The 16,961-nt window shown below is 40.6% G+C and overlaps 1 protein-coding gene across 3 annotated transcripts in view; it reads right to left on the bottom strand.

Annotated features, from left to right (window-relative positions):
• Positions 1-16,961, bottom strand: part of TSPAN4 (tetraspanin 4) — a 390,158-nt gene that overhangs the window by 317,290 nt on the left and 55,907 nt on the right. For all 3 annotated transcript variants that reach the window (XM_065755129.1, XM_065755131.1, XM_065755130.1), the window contains exon 2: positions 10,575-10,668. The gene's annotated coding sequence lies outside the window, so the exon portion shown is untranslated. The remainder of the gene's footprint in view (positions 1-10,574; positions 10,669-16,961) is intronic.

Raw genomic sequence — 16,961 nt, 5'->3', positions numbered from 1 at the left:
GCCGTTTCCAGTTTGGGTTGGACAGCATCCTTGAGAGGCTAGGAGAATGCCAATGGGGAGGTGCAGAACTAAGGTTTGGATTGTCAGTAAATTAAAGAGAAGGTCATCAAAATGGGGACTGTAGTAAAGTAAACATTATTTTAACACAGTGGTTGATATTTACAATGCAGGTGAGTCCTTCTTCCTTCCTTACATGCCATACACATTTTCACTCTTCTAAAATAAACATAACAAAACTGTGCCAAGATTATATGCCCAAGGTGATCAGGAGAGGGAAAGGGAAAAAAGTATCAGGAAAACTATATCAGCTATTGGAACTCCAGCATCTTCTCAAAATAACTCCAAAATGGAGCAGAAGGAAAGGAAAGCAAAAATAGAAATCAATCTTCACCTTTCGTACTATCACTGAAGGCATGAAGTTTCTTCTTGACAGAGCTTGAAAAGCAAACATACAGGATTGGTGGGAGGGAGAAAAAGAGGCACAGAAGCAACAAAGCATCTGAGGTTTCCACTAAACTAGCACCAGGGTGGAGAACTAAAGCACAGTTCATGGTTTTATTCTGTTCAACAGTCTCCAGCCAGCCTCAACACAACCTCTCTTACTGTAGAAGAAACCACCTGAACTCAGACAGAAGGATCCTGCAGAGTCAGAATTTGTGCCTCTATGCTACACACTAAACCTCATCTATAAAACACACATGACTCAAGAGTACATACCTCCTATCATCACTTCCAACAAGCCTCTACAACCAGCCCCGCTTTCCTTAGTAAAGGGGTTTGCTGCTTCTTAAAATGGATGGATTAGTCGTGAATAAAAATGAAAAAATTTACTAGGGAGGGAAGCAATACTCAATGTACCACAGTCAATAAAAGACAGAGGACAAGAGAAATATTATCTGAAGAGTTCCAAGAAGGTTAGCATTACAAAGCAATGAAATACTGGCTTTGACACAGGAAAAAAAAACCTGAATACAAATGTGTTCCATACAGTGACAAAGAAGTTATGCTTACCTCAAAGGACGCTAATATACTGTAGCTCCCAAAGAAAGAGAGGAAGACAGAAAAGAGAGACAAAGCATAAACACGAAGAGAATAAGGCTACTGAAAACTGTTTCATATAGATTCTTCTCTATCACAAAAGATTTATACCTTTCCTTGGAAATTCAGCGTTTAGGAAAGTAGACTCAGAAGTACAACTCCAGCATAATATGCCTCTTTCCCAGTCCCCAGGGAACTATGATACTGATTTACTGGTCAAAGAAATAAATGTGCCTCAAAGTTCTATACAAGGCACTTTCGCCTTTCTGAAGTTAATCCAGCTCTAAGATAGATAAGCAAAAGGCCAGCAGTAGTGGAAAAATACCACAGAATGTATTTGTGTAGATAAATGAGCTTTCTGAAGGCAATGCCCCTGTCACAGTGGAAAAATTTTCAGTCACTAAATAGAGAGATAGAGAATTAAAACAGAAGAAATTACAGTACACAGACTGTTCCTTGGTACAAGGATATGTCTGCTGGTTAGGGACAATGCTTTACTGAAAACACCTAATAAGTTAAATTTTTAAAAAAGTATGCATTTGATAAAGGATCCATCTGAGCAAACGTTGACATGAACTCCTGTACTAGTTATGTGGACCGCCACCAGAGCTGACAGAGAAATAAGCAATTCCAGGGTAGAATGCATCTCACTCTAAAGCAGTTGTCTAAAAAAAAGGGGTCAGATCAACTGCATCCCAAAACATCTATTTTTCTTTACTGGCTGGAAGATGAGCCCATATAACTCAGTCAAATGCAGACAGCTAGCCTCTAGATACTTAAACCTAATGGTGGATTCATTTCACTGAGCATCAAACTGATCGCAGCACCTAACTTAAGATTCAAATACAGACATGGGGTTTGCAAAAATGAATCCACTTACTGTGCTGAGTGGAAATTTTACTCTAGAGAATGCAAAGTCCTGAGTTTCTGCACAATCTATGATACCAATTAAAACGAATCAAGATGTAGCCTTTACAGTTGCAGAGATAGCCTTTCAAACACACAAAATGCAAATGAGAGCTACACTATATTCCTGAGTCTGCAGATTAATACAAGCAGCACTTGAGTGATGCTCAGAAGCATGAAAAGAGCGATCAGAGGAAAATTCTCAAGACAAGAGTTTTGCTTCTTCAAAATTCTCCCTTAAGTTCACATCAGCAGGACTGTCCCTCAGCTTTTAATCCTGGGTTCAAATGCAGCTTCCAGGTGCAAAGGGGAAGATAAGCCCCAGCTTCTGTTAAAATAACTTAAAAAAAAATAGGTGAACAAAGCAAGTCCTAAAATATAACTTAATGACGTAGACTGCAAACATCCAAATCTACGACCCAGCAGAAGAGCTCATACAGCACTCATTGGCCAGACCCCCAACTGAAGGACCTTGGACATCCCTTTTCCACTCTCTTAGGCTACACGGCACTTTTGGTTGGAAGCAGGTAGCAAAAGCAATCCATGAAGCCCACAGTTCCTCTCCCTGTTGACTTGTAAGGGCCTCCCAGGAAAAAAAATCACAACCAGAACTGGGTCACATTCACCAGGATACCAGCAACCCATCGCTGGATAACACCTCCTCATATTGCTTAGGACAAGAAGCCTTCTGGAGTGCATGATAGCATCTTGAGAGCATTAGATATCTCCTTTACATAGAGGTTAACTGTGCTGTGCACACAGAAGTACAGCTCTCACGAGTGTTTGTACAATATTTGTGTTCCTTTCCTCTTGAATGGCTGGGCACAGTGAGCATGACATGTCTATTGAGGCAGGAGTATCTGTAAATGCAGCAGTAATTTTATCCCAGTGAGGAATATATGAAGGACCATCTTCATGTTCTGGAGTTGTACACCACTTACATATCATGAGTTGCTTGCTATTTAGAGCTCATGAATGTTTCTGTGGTGCAAACATCAATCTTATTCAGACTGAATTGCAAACAGGAGGCTGTTTCCCTGGACATATTTTAAATTAAACATAGAGGGTCAATTCAAAGTAAACCAGACACTGACCACCAGCTTTGTGAAGGACAAATAGCCATGCAGACACTGCTTCATAAACCAGAAGCAGTTAATTATTAAAACTGGGAGATTATTCCTACCAATGAAAGTCAAGAGGACTCCAGAAACATCTGGAATATGTGAGAAACAGGCCAATCTAAACTTCAATTTCAAATGCCTATTACTTTCCCTGAAATTTTCCAAGCTTCCACAGAGGATTAAAAAAAATAGGCTGATACAGACATCTTCAACTTTCTCTCTCTGAATTCATATAAATTATGTAATTGTACTTGTAAAGGACTGCAGCAAGTGACTAGAAGAGAACTGCACAACGAACTTTAACACTACATTTTATATAGCAGGAGAAGAATACATTTAAAAGCATAAGAGGCTTTTTTTTCTGTCCCTAAAAGCATGAAGAGAAAGGAGCTAGAAGGGACTATAATTGTACACACGAAGAATTATTCAAGGACAATAGGATGTACGGCAAGTTATTTTAATAGCTGACTTTGTGACAAAAGATGCCCAGGGCACAAGGATGGCTGCCATGTTAGAGAAGATGAATACTTTTAAAGATGGGGTGCTTTCTTAGCATGTATATCAGATAAACTGTATATGTAGGCTGGTAGAGCAATCTAGCAGGATGAGCACACAGGCATTTTCTAGTCAAAAGCTTGTAATGATCTAAGAATTTAATTATTATAAATAGAACTACGACCACAAAAGTTAAACGCTTGGAAGTATTTTGCCAAAGTCATTTAAATGTGGACCAAAACTCTAAAAGAATAAGAAGGAAAAAAATTCATTTTTCCATGCTAGGATTTTCATTACAACCTTGAAGGTAGCTTATATCCATTAAGATTACAATAAACAGGTGTAGGGCATTCAGGTAATTTTAGGACAAACTGATGACTAGCACCCTTACAAACTCTCAACAGTAAGAAATTAAAGCTCAGCTATATAGAATCAGAAATACCTGAGTTTCAAGGAATCCTTAAAAGCAATCTAGCTCAACTCCCCTGCAATGTACAAGGAAACCTAACTAGACCAGGTGCTCAGAGCCCCATCCATCCAGTCTGGTGTTGAATGTCTCTGGAACGGGGCTTCTCCCACCTCTCGAGATGACCTGTTCCAGTGTCTCACCACTCTTACTGCAAAAGAAAGTTTTCCTCAGAGCCAATCCAAATATCTTTTCCTACACTTTGAAACAATTTCTCCTTGACCCTGCTAAAGAGTCTGTCCCCTTCCTTCTTCCCTCCTCATCAGCTCTAGATACTGAAAGGCTTCTATCAGATCTCCCCGAAGCCTTTTCCAGGTTTAACAGCCCCACCTCTCTCAGCCTGTCCTCACAGAGATGATTCATCCCTTGGGACATTTTTGTGGCCCTTCTCTGGATGCTCTCCAGCAGGTCCATATCCCTCCTGTACTGAGTACTCTACATCTGGACGTAGTGCTCCACATGAGGTCTCACAAGGACAGAGTAGAAGGACAGGATCACCTCCCTCGCCCTGCTTCTTTTGATGTAGCCCAGGACATGGTTGGTTTTCTGGGCTGCAAGGGCACATTGCTGGCTCACATCCAGCTTCCCATCCACCAGTACCTCTGGGTTCTTCTTGACAGAGCTGTGCTCCATCCACACATCCCCACCTAGCTTGTACTAATAGCAGGGATTGCAGGTTCACCTGGGCCCACTGTTCAAGCCTGCCTAGGTTTTTCTAAATAGCATCCCACTCCTCAGCTTGCTGTCATCTGCAAACTTGCTGAGGGTGTGCTTGATCCCACTGTTGATATCACTGAAGAAGATGTTAAAGAGCAGTGGTCCCAACTCTGACCTCTGTGGGACACTATTTGTCAACAATCTCCATTTGGACAACAAACCATTGACCGCCAATCTCCAAGTACGATTTCACTACTGGTTTCAGGTAGGTTACAGGGGTCAAGAGCTGATCTGCACTGGTAACTTTGCACTACCAACACTATAACTAAGCAGTCAGAGAGAACATGTCACCACAAGCATTTAGGAAAGCACAGTCTCTCAGCTGGTCCAAATGTCACTATCCCTAGTTTAAAGGGGGGTACAGGAATGAACTGTGCAGTTTGCCCTCAGACAGGCAGAGGGCCTGCAGCACTGCCAGGTAACAAACCCTGACTTTGTGCATGACAGTCGGTGCCTTGCTCAGAACTACATCCTGCTGTTCTTCCATGCCAGATGAACAGGAATGGCACTACACAGAACAGTGGGAGAAATCCCTCAAATCTTCATGATATACAAACTCTGAAGGAATGCACATTATAGAAAGATTTAGTTTGCTGGCATGAAATCAAACGTATAAGCCAAAGATTATTCACAAAGATCAAGACAACCTTCAAAGAAGTCAGAAATCCAGGGGGAGGCAAAGTATTTCCAAGTAGTTTCACTTTCCCCAAACAAGCCAGGGAAGCTCAGAGAGGTCATAAATAATGGACTTTATTTTCATTCTTTGCATACACTCTTACTGGTGCAGTGCCCAGTGTCATTCAGAGATGGAAGATGATAGTTTAACCATTTTTGGATACTGAAAAATACCTCAATAGGGACCTTCTTCTTGAAAAGGGAGTGCTCAGATTCTGAAATTTGGATCCATACAATTTACTAATTGCTTTACATATGCTACAAATAAAAGAGCACTTTCAAGAAAATTGGATTTCTGAATAAATAAAAGCCTGAAGTAAACTATCAAAGAAAGGCATTTCAAGATGCAGTGGCAAAATGTAGCCTATTCAAATTAAGGTACCTATTTAAACATCAAAGTAACCATTGACAGAACTCTCCCAAAGTGGAAAGAGTCCCATTACTGATGTCTTCAAAGCTAGACCAGAAGATCTTTCTCGAATACATGATCAAGCTTAAATCACAGTTGACATTTAGATGCTCAAATTAGTGGTTTTGAAAGCAGACCTTTCCCACGCACTCATTGTGAACAGAAGTTGTCACACTACAAGTCAGATGATTAACTGAAATGAGAAATGTGTACAGAAGCACTGCTAAGAATAAGAGGTCTATCTCAGGAGAGCTTGGCTTGTTTAAGTTGATAGAACACTGCCTGATAAAGGACAGGATTGGTGAAAATAAACTTGGGGAAGGGGGAGAAGAAGCAAGAAACAAAGAGCTGTTTAACCCATAGAGTAATCCTGGTGCAGCAGTGAGATAAGATAACTCTGGACAGTTCTGTACTAGAGATCAAAAAAATGCAAGTACAGAGCAGTTGTTCTCTGCAGCAGCCTCCCAGTGTGAGAAGTGGAACACTAGAAGAAAGCAGCTAAGAAAACCAGAGAGTCTGATGAAAGGGCTCCTGTCTCATGTTCATCTTCAGCAGCAGGGAGTCTTCCCCAGGACTAAGGCTTGAAAAGTCAGGTTGTCTTTTCCAGCTCATACATAGAGTCCAGAAACAGCAGCAAGAGGAAAAGTGGAACCCTGTGATATGGCAAGGCAGGGGGTACACAAGAAAGGATTTGTTTTATTTCTAAAAAAAGTAAATATTCGGGGTTTGTATTTTTTAATAGACTCAAATAACCTCTGTTCTTCACCAGTCCTCCAGCAGGGCAGGAGAACACACAACAGGGTCAACACATATTAAGAAAAAATTATTTAGGATGCAGTGCTGAGTGGCCTGAACACTCATAAAGGACAACATGAGCAGCTCTCCGTTCTTACTAACAGTGGAAGACTTCACAAATATTTTGCTGGAACAATCACTCAACTCTCAACAAAGGGAGGGAAACCTTCACAGCACAACTGAAGAAACAGCATTAAATTCCAAGAGATTCAAGGAAACGAAGCAGCAGCACTCAGCACTGACCAGACAGCACTAGCTGCAAAGTTATCAGTCAATATCAAAGGATTTGCACTTCTTTTTACATATCAGGTCAACAGGCCTCAGATTCAGCAGTCCCTTCTGCTTTATATGTGCTCAGCAACATCTAAACGGCCTGTATCTTGCAGCGCTAGGAGCTACGATAGCTAACTACCACCCAGCCACACCTTTCCTTGGACATAACAAACAAAGCCCTCATAGAGCTAATCAGAAAAAAAAAAAACCACGCAGAGAAGAAGAAAACCCAGCAGAAGTCATAAGCTTTCCATCCCATCTCACTGCCTCAGAAGCTCTCACACTCCCCTTTTGCACACAAAGCTTCGCTCTCTAGAAAACATAAAGCAACTCTTGTGTACTCAGAACTGTAATGTAAAAATGAAATAGTGCGCTGATGATCTTGAAATGGATTTAACTGCACTGCAATTCCACCCTTCCTTCCTTCCAACTCCACCCTCTCCTCTGATAAAGACATTTGTTTGGGTAAATAAGGAGGGGAAAAAAGGCAAGCTAAAAATAGTTCTTTTGGCCTTAAAGTTAAAACTATGAATAAACAGCCTGAAACAGGAATGCAATTAATCTACCCTCCAAGTTCCTAAACTGCTTTCTTGTTCAGTTCTTCCAAACACCTTCAGAAGTAGCAAATACAGAGTTGTTTCTGCAGAACAGCCTGCTTCCTTGCATTTTCTAAGGTAGCTGGCTCTGGAATGAAGAGAAACAGCTTATGAGATGGGATGAACCATGAATATAATAAAAAATTTTTAACTAACCGTATACTTTAGGATGCAGCAACACTGTTAGGAGTTAAAGTTGAAGAAAAAAATTACGAGAAAGTACACAAAAAAAATTATTAGTGTTTCCTTTCCCTATGGAACAGGAATTACATTATCTCCTAAAATCTACCTTCCCATTAAAAAGCACTAACAGCTATCCCTGCCTTAGACCCAAGTCATATCTCTCTCCTACAGTAATAACTGTCAACACTGGAAGAGCACGTGATCAGCTATCCTTTTCACCCTAGGCTGGGAGCCAAAGTAAGGCTGGTATGCATCTTTGCAGCACAGAGCCAAACAGATCTCTTTACTCTGTTCCATGCGTCACATCATTAGTAAGTAAACAGACCAAACCCCAAGGAGCATCCTTGCAACCTTAACATGTAAGCTTTAACTCGATTTTACACCCTATTCCTTTTCCCACTTTATCACCACTGAGATTCAGGTAATGCCATAGGAGTCCTGTGTACCATCCCAACAACACAGACTGAAGCCTCTTGATGAAACTGCCTTTCATTTCCTCATTCTCAGTTTCCCATAGCATGAAGTATCACAGCACACTGCCAGAGATACTGCTATGGTATCTGATGTAAGTTAGATTAAAAAAACTAAAACAAAAAAAAAGAAAAAAGAAAACCCACCAAGAAACCAAACATCTCTGGAAGGAAAAAGGAAATGGCTTGCTTTCATCTCAGAGTTCAGAGGGAATGTTTTATAGCTGCCAATCCTATCAAGATCCTACTCATTGACACACGAGGGATAGAATCTATTTTGAGATAGGTTGTGCAACTATGAAGTAATCAGTCCCTGAAAAGAGCAGTGACATTTGGAAAGCAAAGGTGAAAGTCATCCCTACAAACTCAGTGTGAAGCCAACACACGACAGCGAGAACAGTTGAGTTAAGCAGATATGATGACACAAGGCAAAGCACTCCAATGAAGCCCCATGAACATGAGCCTGAGAGCTGTTTGCACCCTCTGCTGTCGCAGGTTGAAATGGGAATTTTCATGTGGGGAGATGAGATACATCTGGCACTCAGAGGGGGACAGTGGATGTCAGGATGTCATACTGACACCTCAGCATCACTGACATGGTATGCAACCTTCCCTTCACTTCCCATCTATACACAGTCTTCTCTCCTCATCATGAAAAGGAAGAAAAAAAAGGAAACAATCATATACAGCCTCAGCAACAAGATCATGCTACTTTTAGCAGAGGTAAAGTTCATCTGCAGATTTACTACTAGACAATCTCAGAGGAGAATGCAGAAATTGAGCTTCTCACAACCTTTCAATTTCTTGCAATTAAAGCACTTACTTCTGCATTGTGTTAAACCAGAAGGAAAAAGGAGTCAAACTAACCACCTCACACATTATCAGAGACCCCCATCACACCAACACAAACTCCATTGCTCTTGATCACAGAACAAGCAGCAGAACTTGAAAAGCTGACTTTGGATCATAATGACCAGGAAAAATAGCACCAAATCAAGGTACACAATGGTCTTGATCAATTTTCCTAATATGTAAAATATGCATCTTAGAGGACATTTACAGCACTAGAAGCAGTCTTCCATTTGAGCAGTTGCATTTCCTTTACCTCTGTCTAATTTCTAACAACTTTTGATTAAACTATTACTTCCGCTCAATATTAAATTCCAGATAATTGTTCTTTACTATATATGCTGCAAACTAGCTCTGTCCTTCCAAACAAACAAAAGCTCGTATGGAAACTGAATAAAAGAATTTTCTTATGTAATTTATGCATCAGCAGTATTTACAGAGGCTAGTAATACACACTTGTGTTCAATTCTCTTTCCTATATCCTTTCAGAAATTGTGGGGCCCTTCCTTTTAAAATGTTGTTTCCTCCTGCTGTTGTCATTATTTCTCTGAAAAATCAGTTTTCTGAGCACAAGTACTTCCCTTTTACTCAATCGAAAAATCTGTGCCACCTCAATACTCAGTGGTATTTAATTGCACAAGTGTCCTAAGCTCCCTCAAACACTTAACTTTTTTTTTCTGTTCACTGAGTCCTCATGTTTATCTTAGAGCAAACACTTGCATAGGCCTAGATTTACTCTTGTCCTTCTACTTGTGCAGATAAACTCCCCATATAAGATACAAAATCAGAGACTGCTTTGCAAACAATCATTATGTCAGTTTCAGCAGTGAAAAACATCAAAAGAGATCACCTGAATCTGCTGTAAGTTACTGATAGAAGGGAATTATTGACCAAAAAAATCAGACAGTTAAGTGGACATTCAGATATCACTGGTAGGACCAGGAAAGCATTTTCTTCACAGTATTTTGTTTAGGTAGAAATGATGTTAAAAAAATAATGGAGTAAAAATTTTCATGTGGTATCCAAATAGCACTGAATCAGTCAGCTTCCTTACAGCCCTGAAGAAAATTCCAGCCTCTTGTTTTAAGAGTGCATCTAACAACAAACTTGTGAACACTCCAGTACCAAAACACCCTCTCCTTTCTCCCATCACTGCTTATAGTTATCAGCATATGATGTGCTTGCTTCTGGCATTTGCAACTAACAGAGCAGTTCAACTTCCTTTGGCTGAACAATTTTCTCTCATTTTAAAAAAGTTTTTCCTTCAGAAGCTGTTCGAGGAACAGAATATTTTACCCAATTCTCATCTCAGTCTATGGATGAATAACCAGAACAACAGAAGTATATAGTCATCTGTCATCCTCGTACCCCAGGCCACAGTACAAGGTGTGCAGGTAGCCATGAAAGGTGAGTTTTTCAGTACTGAGAACCCAGTCAGAGAAGGACAAGTGTTATATATCCATTTGGCTTGAATCTGGTAAATAAAAATTTTTTTGTGGTAGTAAAGTGAATGGACAAGTTTTAGAGAATACAGTTAATAAATCTTCACTGGGAAAAATACAGTATATAAGAGAAACTCACTGTGACTAGTGATTTTACAGATGATACACGCGGTGCAGTTGGAAGTAGCGTTTGATCTCCCACAGCAATAATGGCCAGCCCTTCAACGATGCCTCTGCAAGTGACAAAACAACACATTTATGAGTAAAACAGGCATGCAGTGATGAGGAGTTATGTCAGGACCACCTTTCAACCCAGGATTACAGCTGCCTACTTCACAATGCTCTTCCCCTCCCCTGTGTACTACTTCACACATTCTTCAGTCTCTATCAAGTTCATCACTAAAATGAAACTCAAGTCACCAAATGATGATTGACTTACTGGAGAGCTCTTCTTGAATGCTTCTAATACACAATTTAAAAGCAGCTAAAGAGGTTACCTTTTCTTAAGAAAATAACACAAACTAATGAAGTGTGTGAATGCGCAATGGTAAAAGACATACAGCATGCCAGGCATACAGAGGAAAGTCCAGGTAGAAAGGGTCTGTATAAGACCATCTGCTTTAGTCCCACCAGTATCCCAAGAAAAAAGCTGTTGCCCTCATGGAAAAACACATAGAAAACATTCAGAAAAGAGGACAAGCTTAAGTTTCTTGTGCAAGGAGAAGGCCACAGGAAGTGACAGTGATAACTCTTCTAATCATTTGAGTTTGCTCTGATCAATGAGGGTGGCATATGCTGCAGATGACCATAAATAAAAGGCATCTTCCAAATGGGAATAGTCAAATTCCCCAAAACTATGCTGCACAGAGAAAAACAACACCACCATCACACAGGGTTATAGCTATACTCAAATACTTAGTAATATTCAGATGCAATATCAGTGGCTCAGTGTCACCTCCAGAAGTAATAGTAAGGTCTGTAGAATGGTCAGATTTCTTAAAAACAAAAGTTTTTCCTCATCCATTGCAGATTTATCACAGTACAGCAGATGATGAATTACACTACTGTTTTGTGCCACAGGGATTTTGATGTATGTTAAATGTTAAGTTTAGAACTGCAGAGATTTTTTAGTTAAGCACAGTGCAGTTAGCACCCCTGCAACCTACTTAAGGTTTAAACCCAGCTCCTATAAACACACTGACATCCCTCCTGACAACAAAGACTGCAAATTCCCCCTTCCCCCCATTTGAAAAAAACATTTGATCTATTGATAGACTGTGATTGGTTTGCTAATGTGACCCCTGAAACCAAATAAAACACAGAATCCCAGATCTCACCACCTCAGGTATTGAATGCCACTAAGTTCCTGATGGTCTAGAAATGCAGCACAATAGAAAGCAAGCTAAATCTCTGGTATGTGCAGGAACATTGCTGTCTGACATTTCACTGCCACATAAATCAAGCAGTCCCCAAAGGAGCATCAGTAATACATTCCCTGGATGTTGCCTTATTTTGGTTTGTTTTTGTTTTCTTTTCCCTTTCCAATCTCCCTCTCCCTCTAAAGAAAAAAAGAAAAACAACCCATAAAGAATGAAGGAAGTGGATATCAAGTGTTTCTTGAGGAAAGCTGCCTGACAATTTTTAGATTACAAATATTTTTTTAAACTTGACAAATACCAGAAGCAACATCACCTTATAAGGCAAAAGACAGCTAAAAGCTAAATCCTTATAAGCCAGAGTGACTCATAACAGCAAAGATTCTTCCTAGAAAAACAAATCCAATCATCAAGCGAGAGCAAGTTAGAAGTAATAAGGATACCAACAAATTCCTCTTTCCCCATTACTACTGTTGGCTGGCGTTGACTGATTCAACAAGCACGCCTTGCTACTATGAATGAGAAAACAAGCTAGACAGACTACTGACCTGGCCCAGTCTGACCATTCATCTGCATGCCTAGTGAGTATGCTACACTAAATTCACAGGCACAGGTGAACAAGATCACATCTTGCCCCCATCTTGTCATTGTATAGGACTGCAGGAGTAAGCACAGCATGTCTCAGAAGCTTTATCTGTATTCCAGTTTCATGTGCTTTCAGCACAGTCCACGACCAGCTCTAGAGTTAAGGCAGAGAAGGTGCAGAAGCACAGGCACAATACTATCTGTCTCCAATAAGTCCATGTGGTCACATAAAACCCAGTATCACCACATCTCCATCATGCCTGTTAAACAGTGTCAGTGAAAACTAGGTCATGAAAGAGTATTCAGCCTCTAACCCCGATTCCTCAAAGAGGTTGCTGATGCCATCAGGAGTGGTACAGTAAGGTGGTCTCAGTAGTATGTTCCTTATAAATCTACTCTTCCAGTCCAGAAGACATTCAAGATCTTCCTCTGAATACACCAGTCAGTGCACATACAGTCCTATCCAAGGCATGAGCCCAGGTGGCTGTAGTTTCAGCAAAGGTCTCATCACCACAAGCAGAGAGTCTAGGGCTCCATTTCTCTCTCAGCCAGCAATCCACTGTATGTATGCTTCCAGGCAAGACATTTTGTCTGCCCTCATCTCCACTTTCATTCTCAGGTCACTTTCCTTTTTTTCTCCAGGGGTAATCCAGGGATCATCTTGTGCAAGATATTTATTTATTATGCGTTGCTGAGCACAACAGGGCCTCAAAGCATTAAGTGAATAATAACAGGAATGTCAGCTGCAGTATAACTCCAATTAGTGCAACACTGTTCCCCTCCTAAGCCAGCTACACCAGACATCCTGTTGCAGAAACCAGAGGCACATGTTTAATCTCTCTGTCCTGGCCTTTGCTAAACGCTTCCTGGCTGTCTGATGCACACCACACAACCTGCAGTCCATCTAAAGGGAAAAGTCTGACAACTCCTAAGTGTTTTTGGGATTTCTTCAGGCTCAATTCACAGGTTCTTAAGTGAGGAAATTATAGCTTTGCAAGACAGGCTGAATCAAGTCCTAATGCCCAAATTCAAACTGTCTGATTACAGACTTGCCACAGACAGCTCAGCTTTCTAGAATCTGAGAGACCCTGGGCTACACAAGAGCCCTGCTGCTCTCTAGTTTTCTTACTTTGAAACACCCTTACATTTTTGTGCTCTTCCCTGGACATTGCTTTGAGTTTCTGTCAGACACGTAGCTACAGAGGACTGCTATGACCCAAGGAGGGCTGTTTCTTGATAGCTGTGTTTCTCTGCACATCAGACAAGAAACCTAGTTCCTATATGCAGAACATTTTTTGGTTAATTCCCTACCACTGTCCAGTTTACTGCTAATTACTGGAATGCTCAAGGGCAAAGAGCGAACCTGGCAATTCAGAGAAGCTAAGTAGCATAACATGCTAACATTACTTAAGTTTAAATTTTTCTAATTTAAAAATCAGAATTTGCCATTTGCCTAATCAACCAATTCTACCACTCCACCACTTTCACTCTCCCTATACACCTCAAGGGAATACCCATAACCGGGCAATTGTCCAGCTGCACCCACTGGGGCAGCAGTTGTGAGAAACAGAACTGTTACCAGTGCAGACAGCGCTAACGGCCCTAGAAAGGAGTTGAAAGCTTTACTACGTAGCTCTTCCCATGAGGTATTACACAGTGACTTTTTTGCCTGTGCTCCCATAGATGTCCAGAGCTAGATATTGCCAGGAAGAGCAGGGAAAGGAAATTGATCAGATTTCCGTCACAATGGAGCACAGGACATGCACAGACCAAGCAACCCAGCTTCCATGTCCTGAAGGGAACATGCACAATCTTAACACCACACATGAGGGCAGCCAGTGCCAAGAGGCAGTTTCCAGTCTCTGCCATTTCTGCAGCTGTACTGGGATGCTGACAACCCGTACTTTTGCATCACAACACAAAGAAGCTGACAAAAAAGAAAACAGCTGTTCTGTGAAATCCTACTACACACAAGAGGCTGTGGGAAATATCTTTTAGAACAGATATGAACACTACCTGCTTTTGTTTTTAAGAGAAAATTATCAGAAATAAGCATTGGCAAGTATCACCTCCTCACCATCACCCACTGCAAGTATTTGCATTTTTTGCCCACACTGTCTCCTCCTCAAACAAAAACTCCACTTGGCACCTTGGTACCATTCTGTTTGTCTGGAATCTCTTCCTTCAATTCCTGTTGCTTGAAGCAAAGTATCTCCTCAGCCTCACCAAAGACCACAGTATGCATCATTCCCCCATACTCATGCCCACCACCATGTACTCAAAAAAACAGCAAAGCTGACAGATAAGCATTGGTATATCCTCAAGTTTCAACACGTAAATTAACCCTCAGGGAAACCCCAATGTGTTGGGTATTTTGGTTTGCTTTGTTTGTTCTAATCTATAGAGATTATATTTTACATGCACAGACATAGAAACATAACAACATATATAAAATTAAATACTGACACTCACTTCAGCCTCGCAGCAGGTTGAGAACAAGAGCCAGAAGTCAGCCACAGGAAGCTAAGGAAAGTCTGGAAGCTTCTAAGGAAGCTCTTTACATCAGCATTAACCTTGACAATTGTATTCCTACAACATCTGCTTCTCTCATTACCAAGTGCCCTGGATTGATTTTATTCTTCAGAGTTGGTCTTTACAAGGTCCATAATATCAGCCTATAACATATTTGCATCTCAGTTCCTAAATAGACAAGAACATTCGAACTTTCATTAGAGGTTAGACAAAGAGCAGATCATTATTCAAGCACTCTGCCTAGTGCTCACAAGCACACCATGAATGTACTGTCTTCTGAAAAGGAGCTTCTGCTACCAAGGTTGTCTGACACCAAAAAAAATCTCATGTAAACACTAAATTCAATAAAGCTCCAGCTCACAGCTACATCCCCTGCGCCAAGAGACAGCACAGAGCTGCAAATATTACTGATGAACTGTGATCCTATACTCTTTTGAGATCTATGTACAACTAAAGAAATTTCTCCTCTGTCCAAGATTAAAACCCCAGAGGACATCCTTCTTTCACCTTTGCTTTACCCAACGACAGTTACAGAAATCAGTAAATAGACTAGAGTTCCTGTTTATTCAGAAGCAGCTGACTCAGAGTACAGCTAGACGGCTGGCCAACTGCAAGATATTTTACCTCTTTTTGTACGCCTTACTGTAATACTAGACGCTTTCCAACACCATATTAAGCAACATAACCATGTGTCACACATTTAATCTTTTAGCAGCATTCCCAGATAGAATTACATGGCCTGGAAGATTCGTTTGAAAGGGTTTTGTTAAGTATTTTTGTTCTGTGTTTCTGATAGCAAAGGCATCTGTGCTCAGCACTGAAAGATGCAAGACCAGTGATCCTTGTTTTCTGTCTCCTGTCTCAGTCTGACTCATGAGAAAATTCCCTCTCCTGGGGATAAGACTTCCCACATACAGAGCAGAAAGATGAGGCTTTAAGTTCTTATATGCATTGGGCACTCTAGATGGAGGCAGCCTTGAACAATACATCCCATGGGTAGGATGTGACTGTCCCCATGCACCTTGAGAAGGCCAACAAATCTCTAAGTAGGCAAACCTACATGGGAAGCAAAAGAGTAGCAGATTCTTCAGCATCTTTGTATTGAGCGTAACTTCAAGTAACCTAAAGCTATCTGTGCTGTTATCATTGAATAAAATAGGTGGCTCTGGAACCAGAAAGTGAGTGCAAAATAATCATGTGAAATCCAGTGTACTGTGCTAGATCATTTATTGAGTTTCCCAGACATCACAATTATTCTCCCCTCCCTAGGCGTGCACAAGCATGGCTACAAATCTGCAAACACAAACACACACCCAGAGGAAACAGCACCAAACCAGAAAGTTGCTTGTGACACAGAGCCATCCAGCCTCAGCCACCACAGGGCACCTTATGACCCACATGAGCAGCAGGTCCCCTTCTGTGCTGACTCTTCATTCATAATTCAGGCACTACTACAACATACACTAATAATAAATAGCTTCAGTGATACTAATTATACCCAAGTGATTAAAAAGCCCAAAATACAAAACCTTGGATAAGATCAGCAATTTAAAACTCAGGTTGTGTATTGTATGAAAATTCCTGCTTGGTGACTACAAAAATATAGGTGTTTAGCTTAAAAAACCCCACACACTGGAGTTTGGTAAGCAAATTTGTTAAGATGCATCATTCAACTACGGAGTTATGCAATTATTCAAGTCTGTGTCATTTTTAGATGAATGCTGGATTTCTCCTTTTACAAGAATTGGAGTATTGGTGGTTTGGTTGTTTTTAAAGCTTTCACTATATGCCAAGCTGCTCTTGGAAGAAAACTGAAACCCAATTAAAATGTTTTTAAACATCACTTTAAACAACTTTATTACCTGAACTACCCTAACTAGGAAAAGAAAGCTTATCAAAACAGATCTTACACATACAATTGTATTTAAAATAGTACCATCTATAGTGAAAGAAAGCAAGGAAATGTGACTGACTTTATTACTCTGGTAAAGCACCTCATGCTCCTTGACTTTATTTTTTTTTTTCAGTCCTTC

This window comes from Cyrtonyx montezumae, unplaced genomic scaffold (assembly GCF_038088225.1).
Source record: "Cyrtonyx montezumae isolate F1298 unplaced genomic scaffold, pur_monq_1.0 scaffold_10, whole genome shotgun sequence".
NCBI lineage: Eukaryota > Metazoa > Chordata > Aves > Galliformes > Odontophoridae > Cyrtonyx > Cyrtonyx montezumae.
This window is presented reverse-complemented; position numbering and strand designations above follow the sequence as displayed.